The sequence below is a fragment of the Cygnus olor genome, chromosome 14, assembly GCF_009769625.2.
Source record: "Cygnus olor isolate bCygOlo1 chromosome 14, bCygOlo1.pri.v2, whole genome shotgun sequence".
NCBI classification, from domain to species: Eukaryota; Metazoa; Chordata; class Aves; order Anseriformes; family Anatidae; genus Cygnus; species Cygnus olor.
Genome location: NC_049182.1, coordinates 10018619 through 10041380, shown reverse-complemented (window position 1 = coordinate 10041380; position 22762 = coordinate 10018619). Strand labels below are relative to the sequence as shown.

Here is a 22762-nt window from a genome sequence, read left to right as displayed (position 1 = left end):
CAGAAAGAGAGGGGCAGGCGCAGGACCCTGCTGGCTGGTGGGGGCGCCCCTTCCAAAAAACACAAGCATCTATCAAGGGTCTTGGAGGTGACTTCATGCTGTGGATCTGCATTACACAGACAGCCCAAGGTGCTGGCAGTGCCTCGCTGAGATCAGAAAAGGAACAGTTCGTGTCCCTTCGCGTGTGCATTTTTTTCCACTTTATCCTCCTCCTCTGTGCTTGCCAGCTGTTTCTGGTTTGTAATAATACCTCAAGTGATAAGTGTAAGGGTCGTACACTGAACTGTCTACAATCACATTTTATACGATTAGTCAGGGTTTTTTTAAAGCACCCTAATTATTACAGTCAAACCGGATTAAGCTATTGCTCTAATAGATTTCCAGTTCCTGTAAAATAGGCCAAGAGGATGACTTACGGGAGAGGATGTGGGAAGGGAGGCTCTTTCCTGCCATCTCTTTTGCCTTGTATTCTTTAAAAAAAAAAAAATGCTGTACTGGGATGTCACTGGAATCCCACTGGGAGCACTGGGTGACTGCCCAGCAAAGTCAGGGATCTCTCAGGTACCCTTCTGACCTGGGCTGATGCCCTTCTGGGGCAAAAAAAAAAAAGTAAAAATCCTTTTGATTGAGACTATTACTTTACTCAGGAGGGTGGCTGGCAAGTCATTTGATGAATTTGGGGTTGCTCCATCATGGAAAATAATCTATGGCAAGCTGAAGTACCGGAAGGTGACAAACGCAGTGGCATTATGCCTGAACCACTCTTCACCAGGAAAGGCTGAGCAGGTTCAGTGCTGAAGAGGCTTTTGTCCCACAGTAGGCAGACTATGGATGCTAAAAGCGTAGCAGGAGGAAATGGAAAAGCCTCTTAACAGCAGGTTACACAGTTGATCCTGGCACGGCTGGTGCCCTGCTCTGCTCTGACCTGATGGAATTGCCTGAGCCTGCGGCAGGAGCCGGCTGCTGTGGATGTGCAACACCTCCCTCGCTGCTGCCAACAGCCCCCATGAGCGCAGGGGCACGGGTGGGAAATGAGACACCCTGTAGTGTCCCTTGCTGATAGCACAGGGTGTGAGTAGTAACAAAAATGCTGAACGCTGAGCTAGCCATTAATAAAGTATTTACACCTCAGGGGCAATGGTGTTTTAGATGAATCTTGTGCTGAGGCTTCCGCAAGGGAATTGGGAATTGATGACTTTATTTACCTCTCCACTGCCCTTTTCCATCAGGGTGCTTGTTGTAGACCAACATTTGCAAATCATAAAGGAGAGTCCAACAATCCTGAGAGTTAAAAAGAGCTGCATGGGGAGGAAAGTCACAGGAGGCCCAGGTCTCCCTTAGAGTCAGCAGGTTCTGAGCTTGCTTTTTGGATGTCCTTCGTGGAAGCTCTCCCGGGCTGGTGGTTGTGCCCCGGGGCAGTACATCCTCAGTGCTAAGCTCTGTTTGTACAGCACCATGTGCAGCCGTGCAGGAGTGTGCTTTGAGCAGCAGCAGGGTGCCCAGCCACAGGAGGTACTGTGTGCTGTGGCAAAAGGAGGGATGCCCAGCAGCAATGCCAGCAGCTTGCCGGACACTGCTTGAAAGCTCTGGTGGCACCGGGTCTCTGCGTGGTCCGGTGCTGGGGGCTTCACCAGTACCATTCTCCCTGCTGGATGAGTGCACTCCTAGAGGTGGCCTTCGGATAACCCCAAAACCAAGCTCCTGAGACCTCGCAGTCACCAGATACCTTTTCAGCAAGCTGCTTTGCAAGCCTAGGGGTGAACCCTGCTCGGCTGGCCAACAGCCAGAGCAGGTAATTAGCTCACCCTGTCACTCAGATGGAAGCAGCACCGCAGCGCTGCGCGGGTTTCTGCTGAACACTCATTTGCTCTCAACCCCTCCAGCCGTGGCTACATTTCAATGGCGGGTAAATTGATTTCTGTGTATATTTTGTATGCCAGGTTATTACAATTACTCTTCGGGATCCTTTGGGATGAAAGGCTATTATAGAGATGAAAGCTCATTAACAATAAATATAAAGGGTCAAAACTCCCCATAAAAATGTATTAGAAACAGATTCTAGTTTGGAAATGTAAATATAGCATTTGGCAGAGGTCCGGACTGGCTAGTCTGGTGAGTAAGACAGCTTAATCCACTGGGAAGATGTGGCTATTTTAATAGCAGCGAGCAGAATTACTGTGTGAATTATGGAGTTTTGCCTCACTGGAAAGACAACTCCTCCCTGCCAGAAAGAAGAAAATAAATTGTTTTGTGGTGGTGGAATAGGATCAAAAAATAAAAAGAAAGGTGAAGGGAGTTTTGAAATGATAAGGGATAGGAATGAAAATACCTAAAGGGTGACCACCACCCCCCTTTTTTTAAGATTTCTTTTCAGAAATTCATAAATGAAGGGGAAGCTGAACTTCTCCGTGGCTCACCAATATTCTCCAGCTCCCTCAGACATAGAGGGATGTGACTGAACCCACATCATGGCAGCTTGTGGCCACCCCCCCACAAAACACAATGTATTGTAGGTGCCAGTTTGGTTTGCAGAGTCTCAGCTGTTACTGTAGAGGAGCCGTGGTTGTTTCTGTGATCCTATAACAAAAGGAGGATGCAAGGAAACACTCACAGCATGATGGGGAGATAGAGACGGTTCCATGCATTTAAGCAGGACCAGTGTTTCAAACAGAAGCTCATGAGCTGTCAGGAGATCAAGCAGAATGCCTAAGAAGAGGTCGCAGGTTGCACGAGCTCATTTGAGTCGAGTTTTGGTTTGATGCTGCAAGTAAGTTTTTTTTTCACAGGAGCCATTTTCTCAATCTGATCCTTAGGCTGAAGGTCTAGAAGAGAATAATGGGGCAAGAGCAGTGGGTTTGTGATTTCTGTTGGAGAAGAGGCAGCAGCAGCAGCAGTAGGCTCCTGCGGGCTCCGGCACTGCTCAGCAGGAGCTGGCCCAGCCTCAGCATGGGGAGGTGTCGTGGTCACCTCCTCTTTGAGGATGCAGCATCCCTCTTCGCTCCACCTTATCCCCTGAGAAGGTATTTTGCTGGTGGTTTTGATCAATTGGCATAGTCACTGAGACTTTAAGATGAGGAATTAACACATTAAAATACAAACGATATCAATCTGTGCATGCTCCATGTCTGGGCTGTGACCCCAGCTTGCTGCATACACCATTATCTGCTTACTTCTGTGTCTTGATCTTGCTTAAAAAAACTGACACCGAAGGATTTTTATTTATTTATTTTAAATAATGAGTGAAGCTTGTTACTTTAACCTTCTCAAACTAAATAAACAAAGAAAGGGAGAAAAATCTATTCTTTTTCTCATGCAGCACAACAGTTTTACTGCTTTTCCCCCACTGCATTCAGTCTGCGTGGCAGAGTGCTGACTGTCTATAAAGAAGGGATGCCTGGCCCCCTCTTCAGCCCTTCTATTTTCAGTAATATTTTGGCATGTGTATGATGGAAAAGCTGTTGATTTTTGCACAAACCCATATTAATAACCTGCCTGACAGAGGGAGCACAAGAAAGGGCAGGAGAGTACAGAGAGTAGAAGGAAATAAAACATTCAGGTTCCTGCAACAGCTGACATTTAGGAGGTATCACTGGTTGCTTCTGTGAAAAGTTATTATGAGGCCCATTAAAAATGCAGCAGGACTGGAAGGGTTCAAGCATGCCGTCAGAGTCTGACAGGAGGAAATGAAGTATGAAAGGGCATACCCAGGCTGCTACCCGGCGTCTCTGCCGACGTGCGTGAATGGCATGCTTACACCTATCTATGTCTCTCTGCCTCTCTGTCTAGCTGGATATGCACAAGTACTCCCCACAAAAATCCACATACGAGCAAGAAGATTAAACTCTGATAACCCATAAGTTTAAACCATTCAGGAAAACATCTCCTGCCATTACTATTACCCTTTTAAGGGACATACATACCGCCATAATCCACCTGCTAGAACTAATTCTGATTCAAGGGGGATTTACTACGATTAAAATGCCATCACCCTTCAAGAAATGGGCCCTATGCTGCTTTCTGAGGGCCCCACATATGCATTATTGCTTCACAAAATGAGACCTGGAAGTCCTAGGCTAGCTTGGGGTCTTGCAACTGTCTGAGGGACCCCACCACCAGCCAGCAGAGGTGCGCTGCAAGCTGCAGCCAGCGCCTTCAATTCCTGCCTTATCCAGGGAGCCTCAGCAAGGGTTCATCTGTGTGAGTCCTCTTCTGCACAGGGGTCATTCTGGTGGTCAAGTACTACAAGGAAAAAATAAACTATGCAGGCGCAAAAAGCCCTGAATACCTGACTTCGGACGTGTCTGTGGCCAAGCAGTGAACTGAAATGTCAGCTTAGGAAGTAAAGAGTATCCAGGACTGTTCTTCTTGCTTATCACCCCACCAGCACTGGCTCATCTTCCACCCAATTAAAATCACAGACCACGGTTATCTGTAACAATTTGCTCTTGTTTACTAAAATGAATAAATGAACAGCACTGGATGAGACAGAGCCGCCCGCTAACTGGTTGGTGTTGCAGGGAACAGTAAGCAGCCTGACGACACATTTTAAACATCAAGAATAGAAATAATTCAGCCACAGACCACATTGATTCTGGTGCAAAGCAAGCTAAAAAACAAATGGGTTTTAAAAACAAAAGATAAATAAATTGGAAACATTTCCTCCTCCTCTCACCAGGTCAAAGAGATCGAGATGCTAAATGGAGCAATGAATTTATTTATCCTTCTTCTTCCTTTTTTTGGGGTGGTGGTGGTGGGGAAATGCTGGGTTGTTTCTGAAATGGGGGCAGGCTGCATGCCCACCACACAGTGCTGGCTGTGATGGGGCCAGTTTCACTGCGGCGTGACGGAAATGGGTGAACTGCGCTGGGCTTTGGAAGGAGGATTTGTTCATGGTGGTGAGCCATATGTAGAGGACTGAAACACTGGAAAACATTGCTGTGGGCTTTGTGTAATGTCAGTGTGTGCCTGTGGGAAGTAACAAGGAATTAAGGAGCTGCAGGTTTTTAGGAAGCACCGTGTAACCTACAAAGAGACAGCAAAGTCCTCCATAAGCTAAGATCAAACACCTTTTTTCTAAGCTTTTGCACAAACACAAGGTAGAATAGATAGCGTATTTCCCCCAGACTGGTTTCTTCTGAATACTGAACATGTCCATCAGGAAGTTTTCACTTTATTTCTGCAGGTTCCTCTACCCCCGAGATGCTGTATCCCCGCAACAGTGAGGGCTCCTGCCAGCAGCACACCGGCCGGGCAGAGGCAGGACATGGGGCCAGCCCCCGTGTGTCATCCCGGGGCTCCGGCACCGCTGGTGGGGACATCCCCAGATCCCATGCACGGCCAGGCTACACGTGTTACCCCAAAAAGCAGCAGCAGCCAGGAGCCATGCCCAAGCTGCACACAGAGAAAAGTCCTTCAAAGAACATCAGAGGCTCCCGGAGCTTTTCATCTCCCAGCTGGAAGTCAGGAGCACTCAGCAGCTCCTCTGTACTTCCGGTATCTATTGACTTCCCATTTGTTCCTCGGGTTATTAAATCCTTTCTGTCCAAGTCTCCGTGAGAGAAGTCTTTATTAGAGATGTGTCGCCAGCAGCTAGGGCACTGTGCACGCAGCATTTGCTGAGCTTTGCTGCCGGTTTCAGTGGTGCAGGAGTTGAGAAATGCTGCAAGTCCCATGGCATCCCAGACCCATATGGAAATACATGGGGCTGAGCACACATTCCTGCTTCACCACCAAGCATCACAGCCAGCCATGCATCATCCAGCTCATTAAATAGATTTTCCCCTCCTTCCCTTTAAAGTCTGTGTGTCTATGAAGGAAAGGCACCAAATTCAGTCCCAAAACCCTGCGCTGGCTCCCTGCAATCAGGCCCTCTGGGAGAGCCACGCGAGCAAAACGCACAGCCCCATGGTGGAAAAGGGCCTGTTCTGGGAATCTGAATGACAACCTCAGCTGAGAGCATTTAAATCTGCATCTATGCTGCCATGGTAATAAAACTGTTCCTTTGGGAACTCTTTAAAATTGGCAAAGGATGGAGAAATGAAGGAGAGTGAATGAAGTTTTGGGAATAGAGAGAGAATAGGAGAATGGCTGGAGAGCAGACCGGGCATTATGGAGCTTTACATTTCAGCGTTATAGACGTCAGTAAGTGAGGTGCCAGCAATGCTATAGAGCAGAGCGTGCACAGCCTTGTGCAAGAGATGCAGTCTAAGGGCCCTGCTGGCTGCCAGCAGGGACGGATCCTTGGGCTGGGGGCACAGCTTGCTTCCCCCTGCCCATCAGGACCGTCTGGGCTTACATTTACCTATAGGTCTGCTCCTAGCCCTCCCTTGCTCGCTTCTGCCTGTAGGAAGGGCTCACCTTCTGCATGGACTGGGTACAAACACCTGAGCCCAGAGCCAGGCATCAGAGGTGGAACCACAGCAGAGACAAAAAGGCAGAGACCCAAAATGTGACCCAGAGCGAGGAAGCAGCACCTGAGCCATGCCAGCAGTGCTGGTGATCTGACCACCTTTGTCCATGTGGCTCTTTAAATCAGAATCACTTGCTCCCACGAGAATATAGGCATTTAAGTGATAGCCCCTTGGCTATTTTTTCCCCTTTTTGTTACCGAATGGCAGTTGTCTTCTGCTCGTTCGGAGCTGCCGAGGCAGAGCGGTGCCCTGCAGAGTGGGCAGTGCAGCGCACCCGAGGGCTGCTAGTCCCAGGCTTTGGTGCATGCCCAAAACTGAAGAGGACAAACAAGATCTTGAGGCCCCAGCAAGGCAGCTTTTATCTGGGCTGTGTCTGCTGTGAGTAATTCCAGCGCTTGCAGCAGCAAGATCCTCTCTGTAATCACTCATGCAGGGACTAAACAAGACAACCTAATTACTTTTAGAGAGAGCATTTTGCATCACATAATTGGGCAGAAAGATGAGAGAAAGTCAGTGTGGTTTGGCTATGGGTCTGGGATCCCTGATTACCTCTGCCTGCAACACACTTTGTGCTGGGAGCTGCCTGCTGCAAGAAATGGAAATGGTCACCGTCGTTTTGGGGACGGCGCCTGATGCCACGTTCCTTGTCGGTTGAAGGAGAAATGATGCCTCAAGGTGAGAAGTGTGTGGGGCCATGAGGGGCTGCTGCTCCTCGCTCCTGGGACCCCTTTGTAAGGTGCAGGAGCCAGTGGGCTGCAGAGCATCCCCATACTGCGCTGGTAGCGTGCTGCGAGCAGGAGATACAAAATCTCCATTTTATTTCTCTAGACTCTCTGAAAGTCATTAGATTCAGCTTCCACTGGAAAGAAGAGCATTGTCATTGAGATGAACTGCTGCTCTGATTTTTTTTTCCCCCTCCCTGTACAGCCTAGCTTCATGGGCTTCAGCAGAAATCACTTTGGCATTGCCATCCCCTTGCTTCTGTTCTAAAGTCTGTTCTTTATTTCCTTTCCCTCTATTAAGGGTTTTGTAATGGCACAAAGAAAACAAGTCGAATAGTATGTTTCAAACCCAAACAGAAGACCTCCCAGTCACCAACTCCTTCAGACACAGGGGAATGAGAAAACACAAGCTCACACCCCATGGCTGGTTCCTGCAGGCTGAGCTGCCCTGGGGCTTTTGTGCTGCCAGGCACAGGCACACTGCTCTTCCCTGCTGAAGACAAGGCGTGATCTGGTGAAGGATCTCACCTAAGGCTGCCTTTAAGGTCCAACTTCATATTTTTACTTCTGTGAGATGTGAAATTAGTCTGTGAGGCTGCAGGTTGAGACCACATAAATTGTAATATATTTCCCCGTGTTCCCCTGCCCAGGCAGGCTGCCTGATGCTTTGCTTCAGTTCAGGCACTTGGTAAGGGCTGGAGACCCCACTCTCTGCACCTGCACTCTCTGCTTTCAGTAAAAAGCCGAACTCTCTCTCACTTATCTTCCAGCCCACGGCCCAGTCCGCTTGCACTAGGAATGCTACCACCAGCCATAAGAATTAGGTTAGATTCTACAATTGAAAAACCACATTAAAAAAAATTAAAATTCTGGCTATAATCTCATGCCAACTGTGAAGTCTGGCTGGAAGGACTTAGTAAAGTTTAGGGGAGTTTCATCACTGCTGTAAGACAATGAATGGTGAGGTGTGCTAATGGCTTACTGCTCTGGCTGCATGTTCCTCTGAGATAAGAGCAGACATATAGGCATTATCGGATTAATTGTCATTGTAATGGGTCTGTACTATAAAAAAAGACCTGATACTATATAACCCAGGATGAGTGCAAGCACCTGCTGACAAATGGCTCTACGGAGAAATAAGAGGATGTAACTGTCTGATTCCCCGGAATACAGAGCGTGCCCAGGCTAGCAAATGTATCCTAAACTAACCCTGCCTCCAAATTGTCATAATGGAAAACGGGTGGGTGCAGACTGCCAAGGCATGTAGGAAGGAGAGAAGTGCTGATGCCTGGGGATTTTTGGTGCGAGCCCTTACGGTGTCCATCAGTCAGCTCCTAATTTGAATTCAGGCTGGCAGTTCCCAGGATTTCCTTTCCGATGTGTAAAATGCAAGCCCTGTTGGCAGCAGCTTGCTGCCTTGTGCCTGTGGGATCATCAATGGCAACCCTGAGTCCCTGGGCTGGCTGGGGAAGGTGTGCATCCCCTCTTCTGTGGCCGGGACTCTTCTGGGTAGTATCACTGGGATGATAACCATGAACTGATAACCAGTGAAATGGTGTTTTCTTCAAGACAGGCCACTACATTTGCAGGCAATTATCTCACATCTATTCTCAGTTTCAAAGTGGGTGTCCACATTTTTGGAAAACTTGAACCACCGTGTTTAGACCTGATGCCACATGGTAACTGGACTCTTTGGAGAAAGCCTCCGTGTAGCTCCATCACTGGGGGAAGGTCTCAGCTCCCTGAGGAGCTGTCAGCCACCTCCTGCCCTGCCACGTCCCCCCTGCCAGGGCTGCTGCCTCTGAGCATTTTCCTGGAGGTGCTGAGGCTGGCAACACATCTCCCATTGAGTGGAAAGACCCAGATGTTTACTTAGGTAACTTGCAGATATAGAACAGCTATTTTAAAGTAATTCAGGTGTTTCAAATGTTTTTCTCTGAGTCCTGTACAATGCCAAGAAACCTTGCTTTAGGGTTTAGCAGTAAACAGCACCAACAATATATTTTTAGCCTTCTAAAATAGTTCTCAAACTGCCTTTAGTACAACAAACAATACATATGGTGGAGCAGAGTGGCTTAAGGGAATTTTCAGCTTGTTCTTGTATCAGTCAGAATGATTTAATCCCAGCTTCACCACTACTGAATACTATACTCATCCCAAATTAGAATGAGAGAGCTTTTTGTTTCATCGTTTTACTACCTTCGAAATTGTCTAGCTAAATGCACTTACAGTTCTCTATATATTCCAGAGATGCTAAGAACCACACCAGTTATTAATGGACGGTCTGTCCCTCTGTTTTTTAATAAGTCACACCCCTGATTTTTTACCCTGTCTGTATTCCTGCAGTCACCTGCAGGTTTTGGAAATTACGACGTAAACCCAGGCAGTTGCTTTGCTGTGCTTCACCAAGATCTATTTTTCCAATACAGTTCTATCATTTCTCTCCTCAATGGTCTGTTTATGCCAGCTATAACTCTATTTAATAGTCTTGACCATTTTCAGCAATTTTCCTACTCAGGAGCTGAGCAAACTGAAAGAAATGATTTAATTTAGGGAGGCACAGAATAAAGAACAACTATTTCAGCTGTTCATTAAAGTATTTTATTCTTCACTCCCAGCACCCACATTTTGTCAAAACGTACAAGGTACCAGAGTAAACACTTTTATCCCACCTTAATTGCACTAATGTTCAAGATTGAATCTCTGGCACTGCGGAAGGGAGGTGTGGTTAAAGGACTGCTGATGAGGCCTGATTCATGACATGTTTCCTTTGACCTTGGTCTGCTTGCTACAACCATGGGAGTGTCAAACCAACCGTCATCTCTGCTCCCCAGAGAAGATTTCCCAGCATACAGAGTCTTTTCTTCCCAAGCTTTGGTACCATGGCAAGTCAGATTGTGCAGTCTTAGCCCAAGAGTCACTGCTTTTGTAAGAACATCTGTTTTTTTCCTTCTGAAGATTATGGTGGGGAGTGTGTGTGGAGAGGAGGCGGTGCTGGGAAGGACAAAGTCAGAGGAGGAGCTGGAAATGGAGGATGTTTTGGTAACACTCCTTTTCGTATAATAATTCCCTTCTTTCCCGGTACAGGTAAGTTTGGCACTTCCACCCCTGGGTAGGGGGCTTACGAATGAGAGAAAGATTTTGTTGATGCCTTTGTTCCAGCCAACTCTGCCATGCAGACCTTATCAGCGTTAATGTCCCCCAGCTGTTAATCAGGGCGATACACAGGATATTAAAAAGCATTTGTGCTGCTTGTCACGGTGGGAGGCTCCCCACACCTTCGGACCGCTGTATTTCCCAGTTATGCTCCGCAGCAGCTCCCAGCAGCTGGTGGGGGCACAGGGACACGCTGCTCTGACCAGGGTGCGAGCCAGAGCTGGCAGAGGTCACCTCAATGGCTTGCCTAGGACAGCATGAAGCTTCCTGTCCTGCTCTGCCTGTCCCTTTGGGGGAGCTGACCTTGCCTAGGGAGGTTGTGCCCCAGCATGTCGGCATCTGGTGGGATCCTCCCCCAAAAGGCACACTGGGCTACAGTGATATTGTGCTTGATTAGGGGGATGGAAGGGAAAATATGCCAGATCCTCCTTTTCATCCTTCAAATGTAGTGAGTCAAATGCAGAGGTTTGCTATAGGGAACCAAGTGCCTCTGTCATGTGTGCCTGTGGGAGCACAAGAAGTGTTCCCACCCCCAGGAAGAATCCTGACCCATGCAGTCCTACCTTTGGCTTTTGGTGACTCTGCAAGACAAGGTGACATGCTCTTTTTGGCGTGCACGATATACCTCTTTATTAACCCAGCTTGCAGCAAAAGCCTGCCATTTTTGTACAAGCACATCTATAATTTAACAGAGTCCCTTTCAAAATAGAGTGTGCAATGGGAAGCCCTGACCCCCAAAGCACTTGGCTGATATTTATAATCCAAACAAAGGATGCACCATCACTGCCCTTTTGTTTACAAATCAGACGTTAGTGCACCTCGCATAGGATGCTAAATGTGTCTTTGAGGATAAGGCTGCAGTAAATTGTACCAGCCAGCAAAATACAAATTGCTCAGCATGGATTCTCATGATATTGAAGCACGAGTCTAATAGCTTGGCTAGGGGCAAAAGGAATGACTGCAAATATGTAGTGTGGCAACATGCTTGGGATGTGAGATCCTCCAGTGATGCTGGTCCTGACATTCCCTTTCCAGTTTGTGACATTACCATGACATAACCATGAGGACATGGTCATCATCAGTCATTGATTTTTACGGGATGCACAAGGATAAGGCAAGCCACAAGATCCCTTCAAATGTTTTTCCTCCAAATTTCAGACACTGCCATCAATATAGTTCACAGAAGGGCTTGGTAGATCCAGTTTATCAGTTGTGTGATACCTCCTCCAGGAGATCCCAGGCCTCTGTGAATAAGCAGTACAATTTTTAGACTTCTCATCTTTTTTACAGTCCTTACCAGGTTACACTCATAGCTGCAGATTTATATATATATATTCTGTTTCCAGTGAAATACGCACACTGAGTGGCAAAGACCACAGTGAAGCATGATCATACTTATGCTTAAGCTAAACTTGCCAGACCTTTAGGAAATACTTTAAGAAAAGCAATGAACAAGAAATTCCATTATTCTTATCTTCTTATTCCTCTATCATTTTGTCAGGCTCGCAGTGGAATATGTATCTCATAGTGGCAGAGTGTCCAGTGTGCAGTGCTGCTATTGTCACATTGTGCTTCATCCCTACCTCTGGCTTCCCTTGTACATCCTCCTGTAATACAACTGATACGCCCTGCAGCATGGCTGCACATTCACGATTACATCTTTCTACCTTTTATCTTTTCTTTTGCATGTTGGTGCCGACATCACTATACTTGTAGTATCTCCTTTTAATCCAGCTTTGACAAGACTCTCATTTGCCACATTCTTTTCTAACATGATCTTTTCAAAGACAACTATCACCACCTTTTTTTCCCCCATTCTTTAATTATGTATTTCTTGCCATTATCTATCTAATGACTGCCTCAATTACAATGTAGTCTTCATTTAGTTGTGATATTAGAGAACCAGTCAGTCTCATGCCAATCTCTTGCATAGCTTACCATCACATTATATGGTCCCATTCTGCAACACCTGCACACACTTTCCCCTGACCTTCCCATCAGCATAAAACATATCTTTGTATAACTTCACAGCTGTGATTTTAAACATTGCTAATTTCTTCCTAATCCCTCTGTTTACCCTGTCCAGTTTACTATTGCATTTGAATATCATATATATGCTTCTTCCCTTGTCAATGTGTATGTGGAGCTGAACTGAGTTTAACTAATGTTTTAACCCCAACATTCTTCTTCTTTAATACTACATTTTATTTTACTTCACAGTTGTTTTTTGAAGAGCTTCTAAATTATTACAGAAGTCAATTCTCTCACTGTCTCTTAACACCCTGTTAATTGGTCCTATCCTCCATCACATTGGTGAAGGTCTTCTTAATACCTCAGAATACCCCCACTTGCTTCATCTCAATGCTCTTTCTCTATATTGTAGAAAATAAAAAGAAAATGTCTGCAGTTTTAGCCATAAAACTCACATCAGCCCTGTAATTCCAGATTCACTATTAAAAGAAATGCAAAATAGGCCCTTTTAGAATTAAATACTCTTCCTTTGCATGTAGCAGCACTGAATCTCGTATTTAACTTTGCACAAATATTGCTATTATGAATGCTGCTGTGGTTGTTATTTCCCACAAGGAAAGTCAAGAAAAAATCTTACCCATTTCTATTCTTGGTATAATTTACCTCCCTTTCAGTGAGAGCCCATCACTATGGTAATGGCACTGGGAGTGATGTGCTATGGCAAGGAGACAACATGGAGGGGAAAAGGCATGGCCCCACCGGAGCAGCTTGCTCTGACCCAGCTGCCTTGGGAAAGGTGGTGAGCAGCAATGTGGGCACTGCATTTCGCCATCTGTGGGCACTGAGGGACAATTTGCACAGCTTTAAGAAGCTGGTCTCTTTAGTTGGACGTCTCTCTGGAAACTGAATTAGCTTAATAATTGTGATTGGTAATGACTGCTGCTTGCTGGGGACAGTATGAACGAGTTCTGCTTATCAAGGGTACACCTAGGCACTGCCCTACTGGTGACAGTGGTGTTCGCTCAGTGGTGCAGAAAACCAGCCCCACTGCTTTGTAATGTCCCTATCCCACTGCACCCAGATGTTGTGCCAGAACCCCCTAAAATAATAGTGTGAAAACAGTCAAACTGAACTGTCCAGCACAGTTAGCCAGGGAGGTTTCAGGGATGGCTTGTTGAAGGAGTAAAACATGTGAAGAAATGATAGCTTAGTTTGATTCCTATTTATAATCCCTTTTTCTCTCTGATTTATAGGTTGTTGGTTTTGTTTGTTTGTTTGTTTGTTTATTTGTTTGTTTGTTTTTTCCTGTGGCCTAAATACTGCAGCTTTTTAAAGGCCTCCTCTTTCAGGCTCAGCAAAACGTCACAGTGCATTCCCATCCTTGTGCCTGAACTGAACACACATTTAATCCAGCGCTGAAGCAGATTCCTAACCCAGAGAGGAGCTGGGGCTGCTGCAGCTGCTGGCTAGCTGGGGAAGCCAAGGACAGGGCATGATGTCTGCAGCAGAGTGAAGTCCCGAGTTGCTGCCCTGTGCTGTGCAGAGTGGAGCATCTCCCGGCAGAGAACCTGGGGTCCTGCTCTGCAGTCTGGAAAGCAGAGTGGGACTAGCTGCGAGGCACCACATCATCACCCTCAAGGCTGGAGGGGAGCCCATTGCTGTCCTCTGCCTCTGACAGATGCCAGAAGGAGTCCTGGTTTCCTTACTTTTGAAGGGACTGGGGAGGAAGATGCTCTGGGTGGAGGATGCAGTGGGGACCGTGGGAGCATCCCATCAAGTGTTTCATGTAGCAAGGCACCCCCCAGCAAGAGGCAGCTCCAGCCATGTTCAATAGATATATGGCAAAGGAGGGGAAGAGATGTAAGGCGACAAGAGGAGGCAGGCTTGGCATCAAGCAGAAATGAGAGCTGGTGGAAGGTCTCCCTACCTTGTCCCTACAGGACACTGTCCTGGTCACGAAATAACAGTGTCTCCTAACGCATGGCTGTACTCAACTGCCTGTAAGTGTGGTTTTCCTGCAAGGTCTGTTTCAGTTTGCCTGTCAGCTGTGCACTGATGGTTGCTGGACTTGCAGCCTGAGGCTGCTGATTTCAGCCTGGGGGTCATGGCTTCTTGCAGAAGCAGAAACTTGCTATTTTAGAAGGTAATGGGAAATAGCTTGGGCTGAAGAAAACTGTGGCATTGGGTTCAGGGGATGGGAAAGTGAGTGCCTCCAATCAACTGGCATTTCTGTGAGGCAGGGATGAAAGAGGAAAACTCAGACCTCAGTGAAATATTTGTTGCAATGCCTTTTCACCCATTGTCTTTGAATTGTGCAATCCATTACTGAAATATCATTCATTCAAAACCTCCTCTTGCTCACGATGATTCCTCTGGAAGAAGCAGGATGATCTTTTACCACCTCAATTCAGTTGGTGCCTGCTTTTCATCCCTTCCGAGCCAAGCACCAGAACGGTCCTTATAAAGAGAGGGAACGTCAAAATTCGTCACAGTGCTTGGAATACAAAATGAAAAATGTAAACCATTCCCTTGCAACTTTCAGGACAGTTAACAATGAGAGCACAGATTTATTGCTGGGCCACTTTGATTATTTACTTCACACACCGTCTCATCCTGCACAGGGCTGAACGACTCCTGCTAGGAGCAGAGGACCTTACAGTCCCCGTGCGGCGCTGAGGACACTCAACACCACACAGAGAGGGGTCCCCAGAACTAATTTAATCCTTACAACAAATTCTTGTAGAGAAATAGCCCTACAGAGCTCTGCATGCAATAAGGTAATTAACAGATCATAGGACCACTTGGGACATTAAAGACTCAGAGAACCCAGCAGACCAAAGGGCCGTAAATTCTGCCAAGGCTAATTCAACTGTGATGCTTTAAAATAAGAAGTGAGAGACTAGAAATAAGTAAGTTTAGAGTTTCTCACATAGCAACTCTGAGCTATTGTTTTTTCTGCCATCTGAAACCTTATTAACCTATGAGTGATTTTTCTATTTTTTTTACATCCCCTCTCACCCTCCCTTTTTGATTGCTCGGTTTGTATCACATCCAAGAGACCCTGGGGTGTATAACTTTCAAGAAAGCTTTTGAAGTAGTTTGTAAATGTGGAGGAAAATAGTTGTAAACAGTAATTGAAAAAGGTAAGAAGAAAGCACCGTCTGGCTTTTTTAAAAAGCGTTGCTCACTAGGCGGCTCAAATGTATATTCAGATAATTTTGCATGAAGGACTTAGGAAGTTGGGGGGATCCTCTTGGTCTGTGGGCTGCCTGTCCAGGTCAGACACCCCATGATGCTGCCTCTGCTGCTTGTTACAAGCACGTAGAGGACTGAGCAGAGTGGAGGTCTACTTGGCATTCTTGGGCTAGTCACCACCATTTCAGTTAAATAAGTGGAAAAGTAGCTGGCTGAGAGCTCAGCTTGTAGAAGAACGGCCATGGGTTGGAAAGTGTGGTTCTGCTGGAGGTGTTTGAGGGATGCTGAGGGGCCCCATGCAGCTGCAGCAATAGGCAGCAAGGGCACTCATCTAACTGTGTTTCTGACGTCCATTTGTCACCCAAATTGAATTCCACTGACTGGAATTCAACTCTCACTTCCTCAAAATGGCACCTCCAGATGCTCGTCCTCTGCCTCCAGTCCCCTGCTTCAGTGCCTCCTGCTGTCCCTATTTCCCCCTTCCCAACAGCAGGGTGAAGTTACCCAGAGCTCTCGCCATTTGACATCCACAAAGTCACACATCCACATCCACAGTCACACAAAGCAGCATTTGGGTCAGCAGGATGCCAGGAACTGCCAGCATCTGTTAATACAATATTTTGCAGTGATGTATTACAGAAATGTCAGGTCAAAAGAAGCCTTAAAATGAATGTTTTAAAGGGGTTAAAGGACATTTTCAAAGGAAAACTCTAGCAGCTATAGACCCAAGTCATGATGTGCCAATCTTGATCAAGCCCCAGATTTCAATTTTCCTTGGTTCTCATTTAACCCTTTTACAAGGAGCACTGTTCCTGCTTATTTTCCAGCACAAGCCCTTGCTCAGTGCCTCCAGTAGAGCCAGGCTCGCCCCAGAGTCATAGAAAGTCACTGGAGACCTTAGGAGGAAATACATCAGGCTAACTTCTTGCTGTTCATGTTACAGCAGCATTGAAAAGATCCAGATTTATTGCTGCTAGGTACTTCAGTCTTGTGCAACGTGATAAAACGGAGCAGGGACAGAGAAAAGGCGTTTTGAATCTTTCCCATCATTAAGCCTGGGCAACTCACATCTGAAGAGATGCAGCAGCTTTAAAGGTCAGGGCAAGAGTGAGAAGAATTTGTGAAGGTCTCCTGGGTCCCTGCTCGGGGATTTCAGCCTGAATGCGCTCCTGAGGTAGGTGAGGTGCTCACACAGAAATTCCTGTCTCGTGGGATCTCCCTCATGATTTAAGGAGACCAAGGAGGGATTCTCTCAAACTTGCAGCTGTCTGCAGGGAGGTCATTAACCAGAACTGCTGCAGGCACCCATCGGGCTCTGGTAGCCAAACTGGGTGAAGCTTACCTAGACTGCTGCCACTGATATTCCCACTTGAGTGAGGAGAAAAAAGCCCTTCTCTCTTATCATCCACTCAAGCTGATGTATTGCATTTTTGTCACAAAAATATTTTCCAGCTCTTCTTCATACACATCCTCCTTGCAGCCCCATAGCCACTGCTTCTGCCAGAGAGGTGGTCAGATGTTTGCTCTCAAGTCTGGAGGCATGAGGAATAGGCTCAAGGGCAAATGGATCATGGAGGAAATTGTTTTCCCTTCCTGACATCTCTATTTTCTCATACGAGGCTCAGGCAACTCGGTACGTTCGCTGAGGACATCTGTTTGTATGAAATACTACAGCACACACCTGTCTCCTGGCAGGCGTGGGTGCACAGGTGTCATGTGGTGTTAGATTTGCTCAGCCATCAGAGATGCACTTTGTCATCCCCCTGGGGACAAGTTGTAACTTCCTTCATGTTAGAACATACTAGAGACTTAGGGCCAGATTTTGCGTTTCTATTTTTTATTTTGCTGATGCTGATCAAAACAGCTTTTACTGCTGTCAGTGGACTGGTTTTCTTTGGTAACGTCAGCATCTGAAGCTGCATAACTTCCAAAAATGGGATGTGGAAGAAGGGCCAATTGGCAGGAGAACAACAGTGTTACCTTAAAAATAAAAACCAAAGCAGAAACGTTGGCTCTTTCTTTGTTATTGGCTTTCCAGTGATGCTATTGTGCAGCGAGCCTGCATGCTACAAGATGGAACAGGCCGTGCATTTTTAATCTGACAAATAATCTGTTGTCCCAATTTCCTTCTGCAGAATGAAAATCATTAAGTCTTTTAGGATCATTCCTAACTGAACATCTCTCTATAGCTTTTCTAAACCTCCTACCACTGTACTGTCCAGATGCCAACATAAATAATCTTTCTCCAGAGCATCTTCATAAGACTTCAAACATTTACAGAAATAAAGAAAATAAACCCAGTTATTGTCTGAATAATCACTTGTTTATTGATGGAGACAAGTATGCTCATTTTTCTTGCTCTCTGGTGATTAGATTATGATAAACTGTGACATTTAGTGATAAACTTGATATGGTTGGTTACATACAGCTTAAAAAAGTAGCTATCCAATTATCCTTTCATGTGCTGGTGGAATGCATTAACCACTTCTGAAGGGTATTGCAGCAGTTATGAAGCAAATTGAGAACCCTCTTCTCTAAGCTGCTGTGACAAATGCAAAGGTCACACATGTTCCCTGGCCCACAGATATCAAGTTTTGGTGTATCCCTTTGCTTTCCCATGTTCCAGCAAAACCTGAAGCCCGAGTCAGAATGGTAATGTTAATGGTAATGTAAAGGGTGCTGAGGCACAGGAACAGGTTGACCAGACAGGTTGTGGATGCCCCATCTCTGGAGGTGTTCGAGACCAGGCTGGATGAGACCCTGGGCAACCTGATCTAGTGCGTGGCATCCCTGCCCATGGCAGAGAGGTTGGAACTGGGTGATCTTTAAAGTCCCTTCCAAACAGAGCCGTTCTATGATTCCATGATTCTGTTTCTCAGCAGCTGTGGAAGGATGACTCCAAAGCCCCAGGACTGGAAAGGATATGCCCCTGGACATGAGTTTCCATTTTACCCGGAGAACATAATCTTCACAGTACAGGTTCTCTGGGATTAAAAAAAAAATAATAGTAATAATAAAAAAAAAAGAGACATCCAATGATAGGTGATCCTCTGACTTGAAAGCCACCTGACACTTTCCTGTTGGCAGGCCCTTTCCTTATTTCCTTATTGCTCTTGTTCACTGAGCAAAATCTTCTGTATTATCGGGAGTCTTCTGTCATGAAACTGTGAATTTTAGACTACAACAGTATTTTGGCAGAAGCAATAAGGCATCTTGGCCAGCCAATGGGCTGAACCATCCAGACAAGTTGATTGGGATTATTCTCAACGAGGAAAGAAATCAGCAGTCTCCTGAGGGAGAAAGGTATGGGCTAGATGAAAAAAAGATGGCACAAAATTAAATTCTTGGCCATGGACTGGCAAGGTTTAGAGGCAGGTTTGTCCTTCTGTGCTCCTTCCCTGGGGCAAACAGCCTGCCTGGGAGTTTGTCTGCCTTGGCTGTTGCTGAGATGGGAGAATGGGGTCTGGTCCAGAAAGATCTTTTTGGAGACAACTCCTCATTCCTTGGATTTTCTGCTTTCCTGGCTGTGTTTTAGTGCTTAGACCATGCACAGCACTGGAAGATTAGGGGGCATACAGAAACAAAGGTATCTGGCTCTGCACCATGCTCTTGGGCTCCTCAGTAGGTCCCTGCTCCCCTTCTCCCTCCGCTGTTGTGGGCAGCTTGCTCTCCATGGCATCACAGCCTGCCAAGGCTCCCTGCCTGATAACTGGAGATATTCAGCTCCCCTGCTGTTCCCCCACCTGCATTCCCCAGCCTTCAGCCTGGCACCTGGGGGATCATCCATTACCCCCTGTCTGCAGGGAGCTGTCTTTGCTCACGCTCCTGCTGCTGCTAGATGGAGGTTTGCTCCCAAAGCAGGATCCTCTTTCTGCTCCTGGGGGTTTGCACATCCCCTCGCCACGTTCAGCTCCTCTTCAGCAGGTGGCTCACGCTATGCAGCACATTTTGGTTTTACCTGCAGTTTCCTGCAGAACTGCCTTCTGCTCTGGGTAATGGGGGATGTGCCAATCAGCCTGGGCTCAGTCCCTTACAACCAAAGCTGCTGCCTTCTCTGTTTTCTTGTTCGCCTGAGGAGACAAACCCCAGCACGAAGCCAGCCTTGGAGGCCCAAATGTATTTAGGAGACCCAGCAGGGCAGGGAATGGTAAAGGATTTGAGAGTTTACTTTCCTCCTAACTTCAGTAACTCTTTCTGGCATCATGACTTACAAATAAGCATCAATAGCAGGTGCACTTGCTGCGGGTGAGGATTTGAGTCCTAAAGCTCAGCAGTTCCCTGCAGTGAAGCATCGCAGAGCAGCAAGGTGTGTGATAGAGCAGAATACATTTAAGACCGTAATAAGGCACTTTGTTGTCCTAGGATAACTGCCTTCTTCCCTCCTGCACTATCTGCAGTCAGCAGGGGCAAAGGCAGCTCTTCTCTCCCTGCTCTTGAGTTTGCCACCAGAAGGGTATCTTGATGAAGTGAGATGCTGCTGCTAAGGCAATTTGGGGTCCCACTACGTGCACGGAGCTACTGTCTCTCACAGGTGATAGGTGTCTGCCTCTGCTCCTCCTTTGATACAGCCCTGAATATCCCATTTGTGAGACTTCCACTACCCCACAGCACACACCACCCTGGAAATGTATTTTAACATATTGCATAAGAACACTGTTACTATATTTACAGTTCACTCTGGGTTTGCACATAGGATGTATACTATTGCTTTGCAGCACAGCATAAGCTCTAGCTCAGAACACAGCAACACGTTACAGCGCATGCTTTCCTGCTCTCGGGCCGGATTTCTAACACCCATCTTCAGTTCGCCGAGCAAGGGCTGCACAAGCAGGAGCAGCAGAGAGGCTTCTCAGCTCTCTCTGAATGCAGCATCGAGAAGCACCAAACATCAGCACCTCACTGCAAACGCCCAGGCTGGCTGAGTACCTCCCCACACCACACTGCGATGGTGTGACAGCTGGGGCTGGGGCTCCATGTCAGATCTGGTTTGTTAGTACTCCTCCCCAAACCACCTACTCCAAATAATATTAATAACTATGAACAATTCCAATTGCATATCAGAAAAACATAAATTAGTCTGTAGAATACAAATAATTTATTCTGACTCACTGGAATATTAACTCATTTTTAAGACAGGTATAGGAGCTTTGATTTTTACTTTCAAATTTTTTGAGGGATGGTTTGTTTTTGGTCTGTGCCGCTCTGATTTTCTTTCAGCTACTTCTGATTTCTCCCTTTCTGTCTCCCAATTTAATATCTAATTTTAATTCCTCTATTTCTCCCAGTATGTTTTGCAGCTCTGTATTTCTTGTATATATCTTACTTTAATTTTCTCTTTCCTTTCTCTTCTATTCTATTGGACTACTTTGCTTTCTTTCCTCCCACATTCTTTATCCCTCAGTCCAAAAATCCACCAAACCATGTAAGCTTGTTTAGAGCTAAGCTTGTGATTAAGTACTTCCCTTAAGAACAACAGATTCAAATACTCATTTTCTGAAGGAGAATCACTGTGTGAAACAACCCTGAGCTGGACCTGCTTCAGCCATGTTCCTGGGAATGCTGCTCTTCTCTCTGTTAGGCAGCTGGGGTATAAATAATCAATATCCCCGTAGCTGAGGCTGAGTGGTGGGGCCAAAACAGCCTCTTGCCAGGTCCAACAGCCCAGTGAGGCACAGCATGGCCAGTTCAGAGGTTATAACACACCAAGAAGCTGCTAACAATTTTAATGGCCATCAACAGCAACACTTTGCAAGGTCTTTTTTAGGCTGGCAGAATATGGGAAATAGCTGATATATGGTAGTGTACTGTTTCTAGTCCATTGTCCAAGGAACTATACAGTAAGCTGCTGGAAACAGTGATTGATTCCACTGGGTTTGTTAATTATAAGACAAATGGGAAAGCAGAAGCATATTAGCCAGAAAAAGAAAAAGAAAAAAAAAGGAAGAAAAAAAAAGAAACCACTCTGCAGTGACCATATGGTCCTGAAATTTATTCTTAACATTCCTAAGCTATTCAGAACAATGCACGTTTGATTTTTTGAATGTTTATGGATGTTCTTCCAGTGTAACCCCAGTTAAACACATGCCTAACTTTAAAGAGGAGTTTCACTGCCGTTGTCTGGGTTTGCTGTACATATGCACCAAGGATTCCAGAGTTTCATTGACATGGCAACTGCAGTAATGCAAGCACTTCCTTAGCACCTAAGCCCCAGATATAACCAGATTATAAGATTACCTTCCCTGCTCTGTATGTGCACAGCTGTGAATTTTCCCCCTGGAGCCACCTAGGGCAGCATGGACTCAAGATCCAGAGACTTGCAGTTCCACGGACTCCCACTGCTAACCAAGTGTACATTCTTTTTCCATTGAAGCTTTGCACTGAAAACATCTACTCACAATTAATGTTTTGTTTTGGCAGTGACCCATAGCATGCCCTCTGGCAGTACATAAAAACGGTAGTGGAAGAGCAAGAGACATTTGTTTGGGGATGTGTTTATGTCAGAGATTTAGGAAGGAGTTAAGATGTCAAAGAGACGCCACCACTAACTATAATGGCTTGGCTGCTCTCAGTAATGCTCTGCAGAGCTAAAAACCCAGCAACACCTGAAAGTCTAGGCAAGAGGCTTACTGTGTGTACTTAGCTCCTTAGAGCATAGCAGCAATCACTGGGAAAACACAGAAGCTTAATAATTGAGACATTGACATTCGCATTTTCCATCTGTTCGGAACTGTCACACAGATCCTATTTCAGATCCTGCCCATGGTTAAAGCAGGAGGATATATGAGCACAGGCTTGCAGAGAAGCAGATTTCCAGCTGAACATGTTCGGATCAGACATATATGCGAACGGCACGTAAGAGAGGGTGCAATTCTGCATATACATTAACTTGCAGCTTTTGACGCCTTGCCAAGATGACAGACAAAGGGAGTTAGAAATGGCAAAACTGACATCCAGGCTTTAGCTCACCATTGCTCATTTTCTGTTTCTCACGTGTTTGTTGCTGGTGGTGTTTCACAGCATTGCTGATCATGGCACAAGGCAACATTGGAGGGACACCCCCAGTTTCCTGATTAAAGCATCTCTTGTATGTCACTGGGCTCGGGTAAGAGTTCTTAAAATTAAAACTTACAGAATCACAGAATCATCTAGGTTGGAAGAGACCGCTAAGATCACCGAGTCCAACCTCTGACCTAACACTAACAAGTCCTCCACTAAACCATACCACTAAGCTCTAAATCTAAACGTCTTTTAAAGACCTCCAGGGATGGTGACTCAACCACTTCCCTGGGCAGCCTATTCCAATGCCTA

At 46.1% G+C, this 22762-nt stretch overlaps 1 long non-coding RNA gene across 1 annotated transcript in view; it reads right to left on the bottom strand.

Annotated features, from left to right (window-relative positions):
• Positions 1 to 22762, bottom strand: part of LOC121077903 — a 153157-nt gene that overhangs the window by 23112 nt on the left and 107283 nt on the right. The gene's annotated exons all lie outside the window — the stretch shown is intronic.